This window comes from Dermacentor silvarum, chromosome 2, assembly GCF_013339745.2.
Source record: "Dermacentor silvarum isolate Dsil-2018 chromosome 2, BIME_Dsil_1.4, whole genome shotgun sequence".
In the NCBI taxonomy this organism is placed as follows: Eukaryota; Metazoa; Arthropoda; class Arachnida; order Ixodida; family Ixodidae; genus Dermacentor; species Dermacentor silvarum.
The window spans coordinates 56450544-56473314 of NC_051155.1; the positions used below are offsets into that span (position 1 = coordinate 56450544).

The 22771-nt window shown below is 48.2% G+C and overlaps 1 long non-coding RNA gene and 1 pseudogene across 1 annotated transcript; both read left to right on the forward strand.

Annotated features, from left to right (window-relative positions):
* LOC119440051 (uncharacterized) overlaps positions 1-22771 on the forward strand; it is a 132365-nt pseudogene that overhangs the window by 22673 nt on the left and 86921 nt on the right.
* LOC125943009 (uncharacterized) lies at positions 16095-17054 on the forward strand. The gene is made up of 2 exons (XR_007465492.1): positions 16095-16533; positions 16797-17054. It is a non-coding gene; the product is annotated as an uncharacterized LOC125943009 (long non-coding RNA).

Below are 22771 nucleotides of genomic sequence, written 5' to 3' on the forward strand. Positions count from 1 at the left end.
TTGACGAAAATGGAAAACGGGTGCGCGTTACAATCGAGGGCGTGTTAGAATCGAGTAACTACAGTAAACGTTTTTTTTTTTTTCGTGCCGAACCTGCATATAATGAAATCCTCTTTATAACGAAGCTTTTCGGAAATTAGTCAATTCCGTTATATCCAGGTTTAACTGTAGAAACATTCGAGGCACATTCCAGACATCAGCACTGCCGGTGTGTCATGCATGTGTGGCTTGTACGTGGTAGGTTGGAAAATCTCCAGAGACACAATGCGTTTGGCTGCTAAAATGATGAAGCAATGCCGATCCACCGTCAACGCTACACTCAGTCGCCTCGATGGCGGAGCCAGGCACGTTCTGCATTCTGCTGGATGGCACGAGCCTCGTGCGCATACGCATTATAAGCTTACTAGCGTTCCCGCTGAGCATTTGTGTGTGTGCACTGGTCTGAGCAGAATAGACAGTAAAGCTCAAGCAACATTATCTAATGTTTCATTGTGCTCTGTCTAAACTCCGACACCCCGCAGGGGCGTCTGCGTCAGCAGGCGTTTGGTGTGTTGCGACACCACGGACCCGAGCACACGAGGGTTGGACCCTCCCGCGTGTAGCCGTGCGCGGCTTAGCCGTGTCTGGGGAAAGGGGGATCCTGGGGGTTGAGCCAATGCCGGGTGATTGGACCTTTAAGGCCCCCCAGCGGAGGCAACACACCTCTTCGGCCTCTGCTTCACATAGACGGCACCTCCAGACTGACCCTCCTGGAGGAAATCGGCAGTCGCCTTTTCCTGTCCCCCTCTTCAATCTTTTGTCTTTTTCTCTCACCTTTCCATCTGTCCTGTCTCCTACTCACTTCTTCTCACTTCCAAATTTCCGGGCGGCAAGGGTTAACCGTGTGTAATGTGTCCAGTCTTGGGTATGTACATTAGGTTATAGTGGCGGTGCATAGCTGGCATCTGCAGGTTTCGCGTAACCTGTAGCGTCCCCTTGTTGGGCTCGGTGGTGGGTGGCTACCACCGCCGCCGAACTTTGAAACCATGTTATGGCAGAAGCGTTCCCCCGACTTCCAGATCGGCCTCTGAAAAGAGGTCGCACCGATGCAATTTTCCAATTTACCCTCCGAACCGACCTAGACAACTTCCCTAAGTACCATGTCCATCATAGTGAAGGCAACACAAGCGTAAGAAAACTCTCACCCTTCCTTGTATCGAAATGCCTCGTAAACACGATTGGACCTGACTACAAAGCCACAAAGATGGCTAGCGGAGACCTCCTCCTCGAACTGAAAAAGAAAGACCAAGTTGAAAAGCTCGCCCAACTCACCAGTGTCGGTGACATTAACGTCACAATCTCTCCACATCGCTCGCTCAACACAAGCAGGGGAGTAATATCAGAAGAAGATTTCCTAAACCTTAGTGACGAAGAGCTCCTCGAAGGGTTCCAAGATCAAAACGTAATTAAGGTACAAAGGATTACACTCAGACGAAACGACCAACAAATCCCCACAAAACACGTGATACTAACATTTGGAACTAGTACTGTGCCCACATCACTCGAAGCAGGATACCTAAGAATCAACGTCCGACCGTACATACCGAACCCAAGGCGGTGCTTCAAGTGCCAGAGGTTTGGACATGCATCACAATCATGCAGAGGAAAAGAAACATGCGCGAAGTGTAGTGCCAACGACCATCCTTCTGACAACTGCAATGCTCCTGCACATTGTGCCAATTGTAAGGGAGACCATCCAGCCTACTCACGGAGTTGCCCTTGCTGGCAAAAGAAAAAGAAATAATTACAATCACCGTAAAAGAAAAAATTTCATTCTATGAAGCGAGGAAAAGGTTGGGACACTTACCTCAACTTAGCTATGCCAGCGCGGCGCGGCAGGGGGCAGCGCCACACCGGTTTCAGGAGTCTACAGGGTCCGCGCGCGGCACTCCTGCAGAAACTCCATCCGCCCCCTTGGTGGTAGCAGCCAGTGCTGCTCCATCATCATCGAATACGGGCCGGCAGACCGCAGTGTCGCAGGGCCCAAAGTTGAACCGAACTCCACGGCCCGAGACACGCGTTTCGGCGCCTGGCTCTCGATCGTCCAGCGCCTCGGAGAAGGCGATGGAGGTCGACCCAAAAACCCCGGCGTCATTGACGCCAAAAGATCCGCGCTCCCTGGAGCGCAGCAAGAATTACAGACTTCTTGTAACTGCGCCGAAAAAGGGACAGGTAACCTGAACGGCTACCGCCCTTGATTAGAGTAGTGATCTTTCTATTACATGTCACCTATCACTTTTTAGCTCACACGCACATAAGTAAACATTTTTATTTGTCTTACAATGGCTTTCATCATCCATTGGAACTGTAGAGGCCTGATTCATAATCTAGGTGACATCAAAGACATTATAAATAAGCTATCGCCAGTTGCACTCTGCCTTCAAGAAACGAACTTAGGCCCCAAAAATACACAATTCTTGAAAGGTTTTACTGTCGTACGCAAGGACCGCGAACACTCCAGCCGTCTGTCAGGAGGAGTCGCCATAGTAGTGCAGGGCGGCACTCCTACACGAAATGTCCAATTAAATACATCTCTCGAGGCTGTAGCGGTCACCATTCTGTCTCGTAAAACCATCACCATTTGTTCACTATATCTTCCACCCCATACCTATTTTACTAGTAAAGATTTAGAAAATTTAACAGACCAGCTGCCGGAGCCTTTTGTTTTAGTTGGAGATTTTAATGCTCATTGTACTCTTTGGGGCAGTGGCAAAACTGACCCAAGAGGGCAGCTCATTGAAGATTTTATCCTGTCAAATGATATCTGCCTCTTAAACTCGGGTGCATCAACATATTTTTCACCTACTTCACGCACTTTTAGTTGTTTAGATTTAGCTTTTTGTTCACCATCTCTTTTTAGCGATCTTAAATGGGAAGCCCTCGACATGCCATATGGTAGTGATCACTTGCCCGCAATCATAAAAATCTTACCATCACCACCAACCCTAGGCATTAAGCCACGCCGGTGGAAACTGCAGCTTGCTGACTGGCCAGTTTTTATGGAACATGCTAAACTGGAAATGGTCTTCTCACCAGAACTGAGTGTTCACGAACTCAATAAAAAGTTCGTTGAGGTTATAATCTCAGCCGCAGAAACAGCAATACCTCAGTCATCCGGTATTTTGCGCAAAAGACTAAATCCCTGGTGGACAGACGAGTGTACCAAAGCTAAAAAACAACAAAATAAGGCCTGGGGAATCCTACGAAGGTATCCAACCTATAACAACCTCCTAGCCTTTAAACAGGCCAAAGCCAAAGCAAGATTTGTTCGGCGTCAGGCAGAGAAATCGTCATGGCAAAAATATGTATCTTCAATTAATAGTTCAGTCACATCTAAACAAATGTGGGACCGGGTTAGAAAACTTAAAGGAGGGTACACATCATACACAATACCACTACTTACAAGTCCAGGCACACAAACAACACTAGAAGACCAGGCCAACTTATTAGGCGAACACTTTTATAACATCTCAAGCTCAGCAAATTACTCAAACACATTTTTAAAATACAAAGAGTCGGCTGAGAAACAGAGACTTCCCACTACCGGTGCTTCAATGGAAGTATATAATGACACTCTTATAATGCAGGAATTAAACAGAGTTCTTTCGGCCGGTAAAAAAACAGCAACAGGTCTTGACCGGGTCCACTACACAATGCTGGCGCACTTATCTCAAGCATCGGTAAAGGCACCCCTTCAATTTTTCAACAAGATATGGAAATCTGGGGTAATGCCTACAGACTGGAAAAATGCAGTAGTAGTGCCTTTTCTAAAATCTGGTAAAACTGCATCATCCCCAAGCAGCTACAGACCCATTGCACTAACAAGTTGTCTAGCCAAATCATATGAGAGCATTATAAACGCGAGACTCACATTCATCCTTGAATCAAGACACCTAATAGACATGCACCAGTGCGGATACAAAAAGGGCTGCTCCACGACTGATCATCTCGTCCGACTAGAACATGAAATACGTGATGCGTTTCTACACAAACAACACTGTCTCGCTGTTTTCTTTGACCTAGAAAAAGCGTACGATACCACATGGCGATATGGAATTTTGAGAGACCTGGCTGATTTGGGCATTCGTGGCAGAATGTTAAACTGCCTATACGATTTCATGTCAAATAGAACATTTCAGGTACGCCTCGGCACAACACTTTCACGCACATTTACACAAGAAAATGGCGTCCCACAAGGTTGCATTCTCAGCACGACACTCTTCACAGTCAAAATGAACTCTCTAAACAAAATCATTCCATCGTCTGTTATGCATTCAATATATGTCGATGATTTGCAAGTGGCTTGCCGCGCCTCAAACCTATCCACCTGCGAAAGACAGCTACAAATAACAATAAATAATCTCTCACAGTGGGCCGACAAAAATGGTTTCCGCTTTTCAACCCACAAAACCGTTACAGTGCTGTTTTCCCAGAAGCGTGGCTTACATTGCGATCCAGTTCTGACACTGGATGGCGCAACACTACCGGTCAAACGAGAGTAGAAATTCTTAGGCGTAACATTTGACACAAAACTGAACTTCCTAGCCCACATTAACACAACAAAAATTAAGGCAAATAAAGCATTAAATATTCTCAAAGTGTTATCGCACAAGTACTGGGGATCTGACCGAATATGCCTACTACGTATTTACCGGTCCCTTGTGCGTAGCATTCTCGACTACGGTAGTGTAATTTATGGTGCAGCCAGGCAATCCTACATTAAACGACTTGATCCAATTCACAATCTTGGCCTATGATTGGCGAGCGGTGCCTACAGAACATCGCCTGTCCTAAGTTTATACGTTGACTGCAATGAGCCTTCCCTACAGCACCGCAGAGCACTACTAACCCTCTCCTATGTACTGAGAATTCGGTCAACACCACAACATATATGCTACAAAATCGTAACACAATGCAACTCTCGGTTACACTACACAAACAAACCGAACATGATACGGCCACTTGTCTTACGACATGAGGAATACTGTCAGATTTATAACATTCCTCATGAGGTCCTGCAGGTTGCTGAAAGGCCGCAAAGACTGGCCCCATGGTGCGATTGCACACAACTATGTGATTGGACACTAACCCACTTAAAGAAAAAGGACACCCCACACGAACACATAATGCAAGAGTTCCGCACTATTCAAGAAAAATATAAAGATCACACAGAATTTTACACAGATGGTTCTAAAACACAAGAATACGTGGGTGTGGGAACCGTAACGGAAAATTGGGAAAATAGCATCCGAATACATAATTCTGCTTCAGTCTTTACCGCCGAAGTTATGGCTATATGGACAGCAGTAAACAAAGTTATCACCGACAAACAGAAGAGTGCTGTCATTTACACCGATTCGTTGAGTGCACTCAGAGCTTTAAATTTAAAATCCGACTGTGAACCGCTGCTCGGCGATATCTTAAACATGGTGCTTAATAACAAATACGGACGAACCATACGATTCTGCTAGCCATGTTGGGATACCAGGGAACGAATCAGCAGATAGATGCGCGGCCATGGCAGCGCACAAAGACCTAACACACACAAAACGTCCATACAAAGACAGTATACGAGCAATTCGCAAAGCCCTGACATCAAAATGGCAACAAGAATGGGACTCCTGCATTAATAACAAGTTACACATAATCAAACCCCTGCTTGGCGAGTGGAAATCGTGCAGTCACCAGCAACGGTTCTACGAGGCGATCCTATGTCGACTTCGAATAGGGCACACACATCTGACACACAACTTCTTACTTAGAAAAGAAGATCCGCCAACCTGCGATACGTGTCATGAACCTCTCACAGTAATACACATTGTTATGACATGCCCACATATAGAAACACACAGACGGAAAATTCTGCAGAATCTGTATAACTTACACATACCTTTACAACAGACGGAAAATTCTGCAGAATCTGTATAACTTACACATACCTTTACACCCCGCCTTACTATTGGGAGATGATCCGCTAGTGCCATTCACTGACTTGTTGAAGTTTTTAGTTGAAGCCGGTTTATTACATAGAATATAAGGTAACGCAATTCTCGCTACATTAACATCTCATTTCTTAATACCTTGTGCCTGGCGCAGCATGGTCTTTGTCGCTTTTGCGCCATTAAACCTGAATTAACTAACTAACTAACTAAACTCCGACAGGCTTTCTGTTGATTTTGCCTCGAGTGCCATCGATTGAGACACCTGTGGTGCCACTGGCAATGCTCCTCATCACACCAGCATAGTAAGACGTCTGGTGTAGCGGCACTGTTCCTCTGTAGCGGCAATGTTCCTTCCGCTCGGCAACAGTTGCCTTGAGGGCTGCGTTGCACCAGCGTGTGTCGTACCCGCTTATAGTCCTAGAAGCTCCGTCGCTACACTAAACCTTGCCCTCACTTCATTGCCCTTTGGGCGAAACTGCTAAATTTTCACTCCTGTTATTCTCGGGCTCTCAACACCTGCTTTAATGTCGAGCTTGTTACAGGCACATTGTCATGTGCAGCAGTGATGTCAGCTGTGGTTTTGCGATCACCACTGCAATGAAAAGAGATGGAAAAGAAAGTGGCCAGCAGTGGCACGAGTATACAGTCGACTTCCGCTAATTTGACCTTGAGGGGACTGAGGAAATTGATCGAATTATTCGGTGGGTCGAAGTAAACAAGATAACGAGAAAAAAAGAACGCTACAGCACACCGCCAATTCATTTGGCCGTCCTTGCCCGAGTCTAACACGCCCCCAAATCAAATGCGCACCCACATTCTCTGTGTCCAAAGTAGAAAATGAACGTAGAAATGACATTAAAGATCCTAAACAATGTAGTAATCTAATGCGCAACTGACTTTTCGCAAGAAAAATAGGCAAAAGTCTTATATGCCTCGCACAATGGCGGCCACTTTTCCTAGTCAGCTTCGCCGCATTTTTTTAAAAAGCTAGCTTCGCCACAAATACATCTGTGTTATGCCGTAAACCATATGAATGCTGCACAGGCAATTTTTGGCACTTTCCTGAAAAAAAAAAAAGGCGCACATTAGAATCAAGTACCATAATGAGACATTGGGAGCTAAGGTTATTGCTTGAAAATCTTCCTATGGCACGTCAAAAATGATTTTTTTTTTTTTCCGATGGGAGACAAGCTGTGTTCAGCGCATTCACTGTCCCCTTAAAAGCTTTGCCTAGACGTACTGCCACTGAAGGGGACGCTGTTGGGGTCACCATAGGGGTCGGCACGTCTGTGACACTGGTCGAGTTCGAATTATCTGGCAAAGGCCAATTTTAGGATTGAAATTGCGAAAGTCAAGGCCCATAAAAATGCATGAGCAACAGCTGGGACCTTTGGTTGGGATGAAGTTAACCTAAATTACCTGGAGTCGAATTAACGCAAGTCTACTGTATCTGCTTGCATTGCCATCGCCAATATAAATGTCGGCATATTCCAGTGTCGTGGACCTGTGCAGCTGATTGGTTCAGTTGTTTTCCAATGACAAGTCAGGGAGCTGAAAAACGTTAGCAACAAGCGGCTTCACTTTAAATGGTGGCTTTTTAACCAATGTGACCATTTGCATCTAACTTGGTCGCACAACTTGTACAATTTGCTGGTGGGAATATGCCTTTATGAACAGCTTGAAGCCAAGAGGGCCTACTGATTCCAATGTGGATGGTGGTGTTGACATTTATTTTTGCTGTCCCATTACAATGTTTTTCCCAACTGGCTTTAAACAATATTATGCAGAATAATTATTATGGCCGTCTAGTTTATTGCAGTATAGTTTCATCACTTACTAGATGGCTGTATAGGTGTGATTCTGTGAACATCACTTTTGGATCACATTGCCTTGGAGCTACTCATTGGTGTTTCTTTGGAGGGACTTACTAAGGCCGTAGGGCTTACAATATCGAATGTAGAAGGCAGCTTTTCTGTAGTGTTGGTACTAAGCTTAAAGAAATGCGCTTGCACTGGAATTCTTTATTGCTGCTGCCAAGTGTTTTAGGCTTATTGCATGTGTTGGAAGATTGCCAACGTTTAAAAAACCATTGTACAAGTGCCCAGAGCAATCGTGATGGTCGTGTAGTTTTTGATAGGTAGCTTTATGAAATGAGGCCCTTGGATTGACACTTCAGAGCTACAAGAGCCCATTATGGGCCAATGCTGTAGAAGGTAAAAAGCTTGCAAAGTTACTTGTCTCCTGCTAGAGGTGTGTGCGTACGTGTGTGCAGGGTGGCAGTGAGGTGTGGAGCTCGCGGGAGGGCACGGTGATCTCGTCGCTGGCGTTCCACCCACTGGAGCCCCTGCTGGCCATTGCGACGGCAAACCGGGTGGTGCTCTGGGACTGGCGTAGGGGTCAGGCACTGGCCACCTGCAAGACTGCCTCCGAGCGTGAGAAGGTGGGTCCCTCCTAATGGCATGGGAAGCCTCGACGGAATCGGTAGAGAGCTAGTCGTTGGTAATGGTACGTTTGACTGGTCACAGCTGAGCATTGCAGAGCACTCTCGTAGCAGGCTTCACATTCGGCTTGCTCATTCAGAGCTCCACACTCCAGCTTGGAGCACTCTGAGGCATGCTCACTTTTGTCATGGGAGTGTGACCGAGATCAGTCAGAGTTCCCACGGCGTCCTTTAAAGGGACACTAAAGGCATATAGTAAATAGGCGTGGACTGCTCAAATTCCATTCCAGGAACCTCACAACGCTTGTTTCATGTCAAGAACGCCTACGAGAAAATTGCATCTGAATTGAATTGAATTTTATTCTCCTTGAACAAATACACAAGGAAGGAGTAGCCACAAAAAGCTACTGAGAATAGTAGCTTGACGAGGTGGCTTCCCCTTTACACAGCAGCAGCAGTTATTGCGTCAGCTGCAAAATTGCGTGTGAAAGGTCAGATTACCTATATCACAATTCAAATCTCTCGCCACCCAACCGAGGAGTGGAGATGTTGCATACGCCATCACCGCCCTTTGCGGCCATCAGTGAGTAAAACGGTGCCCGACAGACAGCCGTACGATCTTTTGCACAAAACGCAAACACTCGGCCATGGAGAAACCAAGCCAAGACAGTGGATTCTCAAGGCAGTGGATTCGTAGATGCGCTGCAGCGAGGAATGGCAGCACATTTGGGTTATTGCCTGTTGTAAGCGTGCAGTACGCTTCCAACGGCACTACATCACACGCGCTGTGTAACAGATAGGTGAAGATGCTTATCGCAATAAGGTGGCGGCAATAGCTGTGAATAGCGATAGCTGTGCAACAACCCGGGAGGAGATATGCTGGTACCGGAATAAGAAGCCGAGTGCGCGCCGCCGTTTTCACGTGAGACAGGTGAGCGAGTACTGCAGGGAAGGTGCTGCGGCAGGCCACTACTTTTCTTGGTCGCACGCGCCTCTTGCTTTTTTTTTGTTTACGTGTGATCTAGAGGACAGAAAATGTATCACAGGATCGCAGTTTGGCGATCTACTGAATGCTGGTACCGAAAGATTGTCTTCTCCGGAAACATATGAACTGGTTGAAAAAGAAGTTTTGGGGTTTTTGTGCTCTCGATTGTGAACGTTGGCGCTGGGAAATCGTACATAACGGGATCGTATGAACGAGGTCCTACTGTATTTCGTCGAAGTAAGAAGCGTGTCCTGCACAGCAAACGATAAATGTTTCATCTCTGTAGCTTGAACACCTTCCATCCATTAAGCAAAACTGAAAACACACCCTTAAAATCTTGATTGCTACTGAATATGGTGCATAATCCTTGACAAGTTTTATGTTCGAAGTGTCTTGATTCTAGCAAAGGAACATTTCTCCTTTCTCTCTGGTTGTGCCACTTGGTGAACTGTTACGCTTCATCGTGCACTGATGGTGACTAATCCTCTGCGCATGTACGCAGGTGCGGTTTGTGCAGTTCTGTGCCCCCCGGGGTGACTCGCTGGTGACTGGCATCACTAACGTGGATCCGGGTGCTCCCGGGGGCAGCGGGCCCCGCGTCTTGGACCCCCTGCTCGGGCCACAGGTGGGGGCGCTGCGTGTCCCTGCCGCGGCAGTGGACACCGGGTCAAGCCAGCGGCGCAGCATCCTGACTCGGCTCATGTCCATGTATCAGCACCTGGAAGGGCTCGAAGAGGTGAGGCACAGGCGTGCTTGTCACGCAGTGGCACTCTCGTGCAGGTCAACTGCAATTAAACTTGTAGAGGAGAGTGATGTTGCATGCAGTCGTGATGAATCTGTCTAAAGCTTCCCGGATGCCCTGAACCTTTCTCCATTTTGCAGTGTAGAAACACTGACAAATAAGGTGATGTGTCCTGAAGAGTAGGCAATCATGCTTTTTACTGGCCAGGCCATTTGAGAACCAGTGCACTGCTGTCTGTGTAATCTCTGGCTTGATTGCCAACGATGCGGCTGCTACACCAAAAGTGCGAGGGAGGGTATCGCTCGGCTTGTGGAAACCGCTGCACTCACTGCATCAAGCTTTACTTCTAGCATATCTAAAAGATGGGCCTCCTGCTTCAAGTTTTCTTTTTTTACAACTTCAATTTCAACTGTGCTGTTCTATCGGGAGATTTGGTGCTCCCATGACAATGAATCAGCAATTGAAAGTTGTGGTTTGGTAAGAAGTTGACCACGAGCTCTTTGCTTCTAGCCATGGCAACAAAAATCGGCAGCTTGAAAGATTTACAAACTCCCACAATGAGAAAAAGCAAGATGAACGCAGTGGGAATCTCGGAATGGTCGCAGGTTCAGATGTGACAGCGACATTGCACATGCGGTTCGTGTGTGCAAAATCTGGGCGAGACATTGAATAGCATCAGAAATTTGCCACCAGTGCTGTGAAGAAGCCAACAATGAGCAGCTACAAAAAATCCGGCATAATAACTAATCATACAGCATAGTGTGCTTATAATGTAAGTCACCAAAATCCTGAATTTCCGCAGTGCAGTGAAGTCTACTTATAACTGCACCACATGTAACGAAGAATCGACTTAAGAGTGTCAACTTATGCTTTAGAGCTATGAGAAAGAAGTACCATAGAAATGATATTGTTAAAGGGGGACACGGCTTTCGTATCGCGAAAAATGACCAAAAAATCAATTTTTTCCAAAGCATATATTCCGTTTCTATAACTCTTCTTTTATCTGATTCCGAAATATGAACTCTGAAAACCGCGTAGAAGTGCTGAAAAAAAATTTCGTATCAGCCAACACGGCGAAAAAATTCAGCGGAAATCGCGAAAAAACGGCGTTTTTCGAGCCGCGATATCTCCGCAACAACGCAACCGAGCGCCGCCATTTTGCCCTTGTTGGAAAGCGCATTTCTCCGTCTTTAAATTTGCCGCTCCGCCATCTCCTCCATTCAGAAGCAAGCGCACAAAAAGCAAATGATTCAAGGCCGTTCCGAGGCCTCCGATTGGCCACGGCTGTCACGTGGCCAATTGGAGCTTCGCCATTGGTCTCGTTGGCGCTGCGCGTCTTCTGCTACCGCGCCGCCATGCCTGCCGCGCCTCTCGGCGTGCGATGTTCGTCTGTATGTGCGGCGTATAGTTCACAGAAGCTTTCATCTGATATCGCCCGTGACTTGCGCGTCTGACAATCACCTCGCCATCTCCACGAGCACGTACGGAGCGTAGTTTCGGCAGCGGACTCCACAAGTGATAAGCGCCTCTTGTCATCTCGGGTCGCCAGGTTCGCCAGTACCTGCGGAATGTAGCTGACTTGTGTTGTGATATGCGCCTCTGGACATATCCTGTGGAGCGTAGTTTCGGAAGCTGGTTTGTGTTGTGATACGCTACTCTAGACGTACGGCTCAACGCATTCATCAGTAGTGCTTCTGGGGCGTAGTTTCGTAAGTTGACCATGGGTCGGCGACCGCTGAAGTACAAGAGGGCTCATGTTTACGGCACTCGTAAGCGAAAATCGTCGACGTTAAAAAAGACTACTTCAAGGTCGCCTGGCAGTACTGTGCAGCATAGCACAGAAGTCACAGACGCTTAGCTGAAGACTCCACATGCGGTCAGTATGCATACGCGTGCTGATGATGCCGTGCAGGAGCCGCCGCCGAGCACTTCACATGCGGGCGGAATGCCTAATTGTGTCGACGATGTTGAGGAGTCGCTCTCTGGCACTTCATTCGCGGGCGAAACATCTCGTGCGAGCAGCACGAGATGTTTGTCACGAGAGTTGAGCTTGTCGTGCCGCGTTTCACATCGTCCGATGCATCCACCGATCGCGCCTCGGATGTTTCTGGTTTTCGTCTCGGCACTTCGCACGATGTTGCTACGCCGTCCACAAGTACGGGCGGCACCGTTTAGGCACGCCTGGAGCCGCATTTTGTATCGGTCGAAGCATCCCGAGAGGTCGCCGTGAAAGTGCAAGCAAAACTAAGTTCGTTGTCTGCGACCGCACGGAAAATGGAACTGACGGGTGAAGGCGAGGTGCTTGCCAGTACGGAAGAAGCGGGGGAGTTTCTTATCGTTCAAATGACGGCCCTAAACGCGCTTCTCGGCAAATCCAAGTGCCAGCAGTGCTCCCGGCTGGGACTTTCAGTTCAGCTGGGAACAAGACATGGATTAACAGCGCAAATGATACTGACGTGCGCGTTTTGCGGCGGTGTCGCGAAGGAGTGGTCATCACCGCGAAAGGAAGGTCGCAAAATTTTCGATGTAAATATGAGAGCTGTACAGGCTGTTTTCATAATTGACCATTCATAATTGACCAGAAATCGGCTAGACCGATTTCTGGTCAATTATGAATGTCTCACATAGATGGTTGCATCGTAAAACATTTCAAAAACATATGAAGGCTTAGTTTGAGTTTCAAAGCCTTTTTCTCAAAACGACTTTTCTTGCTTCCTGCTTTGCTTGTTCCACTGATTTCTTCGTGACCACTAGGTCTATTTCAGTTTCATTTTTTTTCCCTGTATTCCTGGATGTACTGTCCAGGGCATGACACTCTTGCTCTAGCAGTTTTACTTTGCTACAAATAACGATTCAACTACTTGCTCACAGCCTAAATGCCTGTGGTACAGTCACCTCCTAAAAAGTGAGAACTAAAAAAAATTGCATTGCAAATGAAAAAATCTAAGAGTGTCACGACCTCAACCATTCATCTTAGAATGCACAGTGCTTTGAACAAGTGTTCTATCAAATTTTATAAGTGATTCAGGCTTGGAACAAGGCCAGAAGGAGAAAAATATTGTACATAAGAAAAGTTCTAAAGATATCTTTATGAAATTTATACAGTAGTATCACAAGAACGTTGCTGATAAGTCTGCCTATTTTCATAAAAATCCACAAAGAAATAAGAAAGTTGGTATCGAACTCCACGTCCCCCCTTAAGTTGCAAAGACACAGACAAAATAGGCTATTTACACGTACAGTAAAAGCTCGATGATACGATCACGGCTAATACGAATTTCCGGATGATACGAATTTTTCTGTGGTCCCGGCCGAGCCCCATTACTTTGCAACGTGCTAGAGAACGGTTGTTACGAATCGATTTTCAGCTTGCGACGGTTGATACGAATAAACGCCGCCCCACCGACGGCCGCGAATTAGAACAGCGCGCAGTCACGCGCTTTCTCTCCTTCTCTTTTGGTGCGGAGGCGCAGCGCCGGACAGCGCGGACTCCGCGACTGGGCGCGAAGAGTTTGAAGCGGTGGCGCTTTTGTACTTCTCCTCCTTTTCTGTGAGCCGTCAGATGGAGTGGCTGCTGCGCTTCGGGCCGCGTTCTTCGTGTTTGCGCCATTTTGCCTAGTCGCAGCGAGCTATGTCTTGCAAGCGGAAAGCACTCTCCTTTAAAGAGAAATTAGACATTCTTCGAAAGGTCGATGAGGATCCCAAGAGGAAGCGGACGGAGTTGGCTAAGGAGCTAGGCCTCGCAACGTCAACACTGAGCACAATTGTTGCACAGCGAGACTATCATGAAAAACGTGCTTTCGTTCAACGTCAACGCGAAGCAAGCGAATTCGAACGCGCTTATTTCGAACGCGCTTATTTCGAACATACCGCGCACCGACAATGCTCTTAGCAGCGCGCCAAATCACGCGGCGGCGCCTCCGACCGGCATTGCTCCGACACCGCCATAGAGCAAAAGCTCAGGAGAGACCCCTCAATGCCGCGCGCGAATTCCTGGAACGGGAAAAAAAAAAAAAAAACGGCGGCGGAAATTTCCCCCTCTCTCAAATTGCAAGGTCGCCGTTTCTGCATCGCGCCGGAACAAGCGTGTACGTGCCGACTAGAGTGTTCTAGACAACCGTATTCTAGCACACAATAGTGCCGACGTCTCAGCCACGCGGATAAAATGGCAGTGAACCCTTCTCCTCTATTTTCTAGTCACATGTTTGACCTTGCACGGAGGGAAGCAGCGGCGGAGGCGCAGTCGGGCCAACGAAACTGTTCACGCCCTCAAACGCTCGCTTCCCGATAACGGCAGAAAACGAAACTTCAGGGAGCGGCTAAAATAAGCTGGCGCCAGCACGGCGGCGGGCGCGCACGGAGATGTGCGCACGGAGTCGAAGGTGAGAGAGCTACGAGGGAGTTGAGAGGGAGGGCGAGGGGAGCCACCGAAGCGGCGGAGTTGACGCGGCCAAATCGGCTTCCCTGTCGCCCTCCTCCCTCACCTTCGACGGTCTCCGCGCGCACCCGTGTGCCGGCGCCGCCCGCTCGCTCCCTGAAGCTTTGTTTTCTGTCGTTATCGGGAAGCGACCGTTAGCCGGCGTGGGCAGTTTCGTGGCCCGCGCTTGCTATGCGCTTGCGCGCTGCGATATTTCTAGACTCGCACCGTTCGTGCATCGTGCTATGGTGCACGAATACTTCAAAAATACGTCCTTTTAATTCGAACAAATTTTCGGGCCCCTTCGAGTTCGAATTATCGAGATTCGACAGTAGTTTTAATTGTGTTTCGATGATACGAATTTCGGCTAGTACGAACATTTTTCGTGACCCCGTGAGATTCGTATCATCGAGCTTTTACTGTATTTACACTGGAGCTTGACTGCCAGGCAGACATTGGCTCGCGCCAGGAGCCCAGACACTTCGTCTTTCTCGCAGCGGCTCGTCTCTTGAGCATGTGTCGATGGTATCATAATATGTTATGACCGCATGTCAGCTAAAACGATCCAAGTTTTGCCTTCCGGACAGTGTTTTCCATGCAGAATGAGCTTGACATTTACATTGCTAATTTCTACTTCAATGAATGGTGCCGAGGCGGGGTGAAAAGTTTACCTGTCTGTGTTCTTATCTGCCGCCATTACCGCGCAAGTGTGTTCCACCCACGCGCCTATTGCAAGAGCCATGCAGAGCATTGAGAGTTGGGTGCAGCACGCTGCAAGATGGCTCCAGCTGCTTCGTGTCCTCGTTACCCGCGATCGAGGTCCATACGCGTTCAGAGAAGAGAGAGAGAGAAAAAAAAATTATGCAGAGCTCATGCACTGGACCTCTTCGATTTTCCACTTCTGGCTACCCGCAGGCTGCCAGAGTCAACCAGAGCACGTTCATTTTTCTTGGGTTGCTTATCAAATTCAATCAAATTGCTATTTTTAACAACCTCAGCGCCACGGAAAAATTGGTCAGGGCCGCGAGCGAGTACGCCAGTAGCCATGCATGTCTTCACGAAGTGCAGATATTGCGCATGCGACCTTCGTGACGCTGTCCGTTTTAAACTGTGTTCCACACATTCGTCTGTTTGGAACGTTGTCCAGAAAGCTTTTGCCATTCCTACCAATTAAATGCACTTTCAAACTGTTACTATAAGCATTTGCGGTAACTGACGACTGATCACCTGCTTCACGTGCGCTGCCGTCACACGCACGCAGACACCTGTGTGCATAATCTCACGCTAGAACATCCGGTATGAACAAATATCAAGGGTGAGCTTCCCGTGATGGCATGCCACCCGACACCCCACCGGCTTGGCCTAACCGGCATTGTCTCGTTGGCGGTAAAAGTTGTGGTTTGGTGCAGAGTCAAGGAAATGCTTTGCAGTTGCTGTACAGCACTAGAGAAATGCAGGGGTGCAACAGCTGTGCCAATTGTGTCATTTTTATACAATTTCGTATTTTTGCACTGAGCTGCGCCAAAACCATGATACAGTCGACGTCCGATTTCCCGGACGCCCGAAATTCCGGACATGCCTGATTTCCCGGACTCATCTGTGGCACCGTCAAGTTCCCCATAGAGTCAATGTATTAAAAAGTCCGAAATTCCGGACGCTTATAGCCTTCGCCATCCGATTTCCCGGACTTTTTACTGTTAACCGCCGACCGAAAGTCACCACCGACGCCGCCATTTTGGCTGTTTTCTTATCCTCGAACCCACCATACTCGCATCGCAGGTGTGGCCAGCAGCACCGCCGCACCGCGCCGCGGCTGCCGTAACCTCGAAACCGCACGTGTCAATCCGTTGCCAGCCGTAGCTTAGCCAAGCCAAACCTCACTGTGTTCGTTCGCGTGTTGTTTTGTCAGCTCTGCCAGCTCTGCGGTCGTGTCTGCGGTTGATCGTTTGCTGCTGCGCGCTATCTTCAGTGATCACGTTTCCCGACCTTCAGCATCCACCGAGTTCCTAGCTGTTTCGTGCTGCGCTTTTCGTCGAGCGGATTCGCCATTTACAGCGATGGCACCGACTGCTCCTTCGTCTTCGTCCGCGCCTTCGAACGAACTGCCAACCGCGAACTGCCCTCCGTGGACGAACTGCCATCCGCGGACGTTGCCTTCGACGATCTGCGCGCTGCCGGCGTGTCGATTCCAGCCGGGATAACCTTTGAGGGCTTCGCCGACGCTGACAAAGACCTCGAGCTATGTGCGGAGTTGACCGATGACGAAATCATTCGTCAAGTTACGGAGGATTCCGACGACTCCGACACCGAGAACGAAGAGCCAGCTCCTACACAGCCAACGAGCTCGGAGTTGACGCGAGCACTGATGACACTGTCATCGGTGTACAGCGGCAACATGACGTTGACTGAAATTGAGGCAGACATGATCGCGGGCAAGCGGACCGTGCAAAATAAAATAAGCGACTTCTTTGCGCCCAAGTGCTGACCTATGAGGTAGCGCCGGCCACGTCGTATTTTTTTTTTTTTTTTTAAACGGCTCTTTTCAGAGCCACCTAAACGATGCATTGGCTGAATAGCAATGAGAATCTTGTACTCCGGCCGTGACCCTCTCCGTCAGCGAAAAATACCTACCAAAAAGGTGCGTTTTCACGTGCATTCGTTTTTCCGGACTGCCCGATTTCCCGGACGTTTTCGCGGTCCCTTGAGGGTCCGGGAAATCGGACGTCGACTGTATATGTTGAAATTGCGCCACGCTGTACCGAAACGCCCGACCAGCCGCGAAATTTCTCGGTTCTGCTAGTTTTAGTGGGAAACAGAGGCCGCGTTGGAAACCTGCAGCTTGGACATCGCCATCCAATCCAGTCCGATCCAGTTGCGCAGACAAGATCCAAACACATGCCCAGACGAGACGTTGGCGTGTTTTGTGGTGGGTGCCGAAGAATATTTTTGCTGCTGATTGCAGTGTGGCTTGTTGTATATGCAGTAAAATCTCGCGGAGACATGGAGTGTGCGTTGCTTCCAGTAACGAAAGCAGTTCGCCATTGCGCGTTGACTCAACAAGATCCTCACCGTATCCGTGCACGCGGTCACGAGTGGAGCGGGTACGAATAGTCCACAGGAAACTCGCTTGTACAGTACAGCAAGAGACCCAGCGCTGACGGCGTGAGCTTTGTAGGCGACGCAATGCACAAAACTAGTAAGGGTTCGGTCACACGTGGCAACAGGCATCATGTTGTAATGAAACTGTGCCGATTTTCGCTGTACACCGCCGAAACGCCAAAAGATAGTCAAACAGTCGCTGCATTTTTCGACTACCGCCGGAACGTCGTGACACATCGTCAGAAGAAAAAAAAAACGAAAGGGAACCACTCGCGTAGAAATGCATGTGTACTTTCCACATGTTTCGCAGAAAAAGTTGCGTGCAGTGCACTGCTGGGGCGGGATCGAGGTCATTGTTCGGAGCGCGCGTTCAATTTCGCCGGGCGCAGCCTAGGTCAACCGCGCACGGCGAAACTGAACGCGTGCTCCGAACGATCTCCGATCGCGCCCCTGCCTTCACCTACACTGCTAATGTGAAGTACCGTATCATCATCATCAGCCTATATTTATGTCCACTGCAGGACGAAGGCCTCTCCCTGCGATCTCCAATTACTCCTGTTGTATTATGGTATATACAGTGTAGACTGCTTATAATGTAAGTCCCGGAGTCGCGAATATCCGCACTATAAGCGGTGCCGCACTATAACCAAAGCAACAATTTTCAAGGCCTGCACATATGCAAAACATGTGCACTGAGCCGCCACACGTATGCGACAGTCGAGGAATGTGGCTAGAACGTGTGCATTCAATTTACAGTCCAATCTTGTTAATTCGAAATAATTCATGCGGCGGCGCCTCTGACCGGCATTGCTCCGGCACCACCATAAAATAAAAGCTTAGGAGAGACCCCTCAATGTCTCGCGCGGACAAAACAAAAAAAAGAAAGAAAAAAAAAATGCGGCGGAAATTTTACCCTCTCTCAAATGGCAAGGTCGGCGATTCTGCGTTGCGCCGGAAGATGCGTGTACGTGCCGACGTCACAGCCACGCTACCGTAGCCACACGTAGAAAATGGCAGTGAACCCTTCTTTCTCCTTTATGCTTCCTCTACTTTCTAGTCACGTGTTGACCTCGCACGCTGCGGCTACGGCGCACAGGGAAGCAGCGGCGCTGTCCCAGGCCGCCAGCGAAACTGCTCACGGCGGCAAACGGCCGCTTCCCAATAACGACAGAAAGCGAAACTTCGGGAAGCTGGCGCCGGGCCGGCTAGAGCGGCGGCGGGCACGCACGGTGACAGTCGAAAGTGAGGGAGTTATGAGGGAGGGCGAGGGGAGCCACCGAAGCGGCGGAGTTGCCGAGGTGAAATCCGCTTCCCTGCCGCCCTCCTCCCTCGCATTCCACGGTCTCCGCGTGCGCCCTTCGCCGTGTCGTGCCAGTGCCGCCCGCTCCCTGAAGTTTCGTTTACTGCCGTTATCGTGAAGCTAGCGTTGGCCGGCGTTGGCAGTTTCGTGGCCCTCGCTTGCTATGCTCGCCGTGATATTTCACGACTTGCACTCAAGATTCTGGTTCCAGCCTCACTGGCTGTTCGTTCGCACCATGTGCCCTTCTCCTCCACTTTGTCTCTCTCTCTTCCTCGAGCACTCCTTGGGGCGCCCGTTTGAGGGGAGCGTTCGCTGTCTCTGCTGACTTCCGTACTACCAGGCAGCCGCACTGTAACCGGTATTTAATTTCCCACAACTGCACTATAAGCGATACGTGTATACATGGAGTGCTATGGGAAAGTTAACCGGAGTCTGAAAAGACCGCACTATATCCGGTCCTGCACTATAAGCGGTTACGTTGTAAGTGGTCTAAACTGTAATTCAATAAATAATTACCGTATATACTCGCGTAATGAACACACTTTTTTTCCCCCAGAAATCCAATACAAAGTTCGTTTATTATGCGGGGTAAATTTTATGGCGTTTTATGAGGAAGCGTTCTTTGTGAAACTGCTAAACTGCTCCAAATATATGATTCAGTGCACCAAAACAGAAGTTCTTTGTTCTTTTTTCCGTTACCTGCTCCAAATTTGGATTTTCCTGCTCCAAGACAGATTTTCCTCCTCCAGAAATGGCTCCAAATCCTATTTTGGCTGTTGCACCACTGGAAATGTAGAAACGACCTCGCCAACGAAAGGAAGGGCACATCCTGGTCATATGGTTCGATTCCCGAGCATACGTGGCTGCTTGTCTAAATGTGTTGATCGTGCACAGCCTCTGAAAAATGGCGTTTTGGTTATAATGCGGTATCGCTTATAGCGCGGAAATTGGCAACTCCAGTGACTTACGTTTTAAGCGGTCAATGCTGTATATATCCAGTTAAATAAACGACCACAATGGCATCGCGACGTAGGAGGCTAGGTAGACAGGCGGGCAGGGCAGGTAGGCAGGCAGGTGCAAAATGCCTGAAGTTTACAAAAAATGCTTCGCATTAAAAGTGAAAAGTGAACCAGCGCAGTGGCGCCTACCGTTTCTACAATTTTCTCTTTCTCTCGGCAAGTGTGGAAATTTTCATGGTTGTCGGGTTTTACGACTTCTCTTCAAATTGGCTACCTTTAGAGGCTTCCAATGATCGGAATTTGTCCCTTTGCAACTTGGCTAATTTCTGGCTACTTTTGGTGGTGGTATTGGTATAGATAGTGTCCCAGTCACACTCCCTGTGACGGCTCCCTCGAAGCAACAGCCCCGGAGGCGAGATCTTGAAGGCCATGCATTTGAGTTTTGCAAGTGCCAGAAGCCAGATCCAGGAGTTGAAAACATACCACAGCATCAATGTGGCCAGCAGGCCTTTTCGACTTGTCCTGGGCTGTCCAGGGCTGTCCAGGGCTGCTCGAGACGCTTCAAACTCAACACTCATTGGCTGAAATCATTGCCTCGCGTAGTTTGGAACTGTCAGGGATTGATAATCGAATAGGCCCATTGAGTTTTTCTACAGGTGGCATACAACAGCTCTCTCCGAGTAGCAGGAATTAACTAATTTTAATGTCTATGCTTTTGTGTGCTGCATTGGACGAAAGCAATAGGAGGGGTTGTATTTCCACCCTTAGCGACGGTTACCTTGATAGCGAATCTCGAGACCATGTGTCATGGCAGCGGTGTTTTAAACATTATAGGTGTCATGTCTATGCAAGTTTTTAAAGGTGCTTGCGGTCGCATGCCAGGGAGAGTAGAATGTGTGGGACATCATACTTGAGAACTCCTGATTTTTTAGCGTCAGCTGGTCGAGGCCGCGAATGTGTTTAGCATTCGCCAGTAGCCACGCACGTCGTTGCAAAGTGCAAATATTGTACATGCAACTTTCGTGATGCTGTCAGTTTAAACTGTGTATTAATTTTTGCATGGGAACGTTAAGAGAGAAGTCGTAGTGTTGCAGGGGCGACATGCAGCAAGATTATTGTATTAAAACTGGTGACACCGCTCCAGTTATGAGAAAGCACGCAAATGTGTAGCGGAAATTATCAAAGAACGTCAGCTAGTCGTTATGGTAAATTATGGTACAATAATATGTGACAACTTTTGTTAATGCGTTAGCATTCTTAGGGTACTTCACGTATTTGCTGGAGACTAAGTATGTTTGTACAGTCGAATCTCGTTAACTCGAGCACGCTTAAGCTTTTGCCGCAGTTGGTGACGTTTGCGGCTACATTTCAGAATTTTGTGGCTACTTTTTCTCCCGAAGGCCTGGCAACCCCGGCGGAAATGTGCCGCAAAAGCAGCCGCTCCAAAGCAATGGACAGCGAAGTTTCTAGAAGATGGTGCTGACAAAGCGCAAAGTTGTGTCGCTTCAGACGATGCTGCAAATTTTGCAAGACTCAAAGAACTATGAGTTCGCACACTCAACGATATTGATGATTTTAAACACCGGGAGCACCATGATCATGATTGGAACCAGTGGCCATGTCGATCAACTAGTCCCCAATTAATGCTTCGTTGGGTCTTTGCGACTGAACTTGCAGTTTGGTGCTGAGTCAACGCAGATCTAATCAGTAGCAGCACAACACTTGGACAGCAGACAAAGTACATTGGCAATGAATGCAAGTGCACGGGATGGCACCGACATTGTTCACAGCTGCCATCTTTGCGACACACTGCACGAAGGCTTCTCGTTCCAGATGCCGTTCCAAGAAGCACATCAGTCTCTTCTTGTAGCCTCGAGCAGCCTTGAGTTCACTTAGCAGGTGGCAAAATTTCATCTGGCTAGTCACTGGTGTGCTGACTGTCCGGCTGCGGACACATTTCCACGAATGGCGGATAGACGTGGTGGGAGCAGAGGATGTCAGCAGGTGTTGCCATGGACCTCCCAATTTCAGGACCTTTGAAAAGTAGCAAATGATACCGAAGACAACAGCGAAAGGGCACCAGGCTTTTTACCGTCAGCGCCGACCGCAGTCAACCTGCACTGCGCCAGCGATGGCTACATGTGGAGCAGTGAGGTCGAGTTACGTGATGCGCAGTCCCTGCTTTAATTTGGTGCAGAAATTGGCCTTGATGAGCTGACGATCAGCGACAAAACCCACTTGCGATAAAGATGGGCAAACAGTTCTATTTTCTGTAGAATGAACTGGAAAGCAAAGCTTTCTAAGCAACAGAAGTTTGCCACGAAGCACATGATAGCCTTCCTATTGAACTGAAAGCTTTATTGGTATTCATGACAACGTAACTCCGCCATTTCATCAGCTGTAAAGGGAGAAAAACACTTGATTTCATTCAACACAAAATGTATTGATAAAAAAACATATATCAGAACTCGTATAGAATCTGAACTGTAATCGGTGTTGGCATACTATCTTGGTGTTCTCTTTAATAATAGTAGACCATACGGTGTCTCTCAATTCCTAGATAGCAAAGTTAATAGCTAGCAACACTCTTGTTAGGCCTCTTTTGACATTGCACTGATTTTTCTGCAGCTGTGATTTCCGCATTCATTTTACATGCATTGATTGTGACAGTTGTTATTGTTGCATTTGCAAGCACCTAGTACAGTATAGACCACTTATAACGTAATTGTTTGTAGGGCAGAACTGGCTACAACGCGGCTTATTCTGACTCCAATTTACCCTCCCATAGAACTCAATTAGACGCCTACTGTTACAGTGCAGCCGCACGAGACGAAATAACGGTTATAAT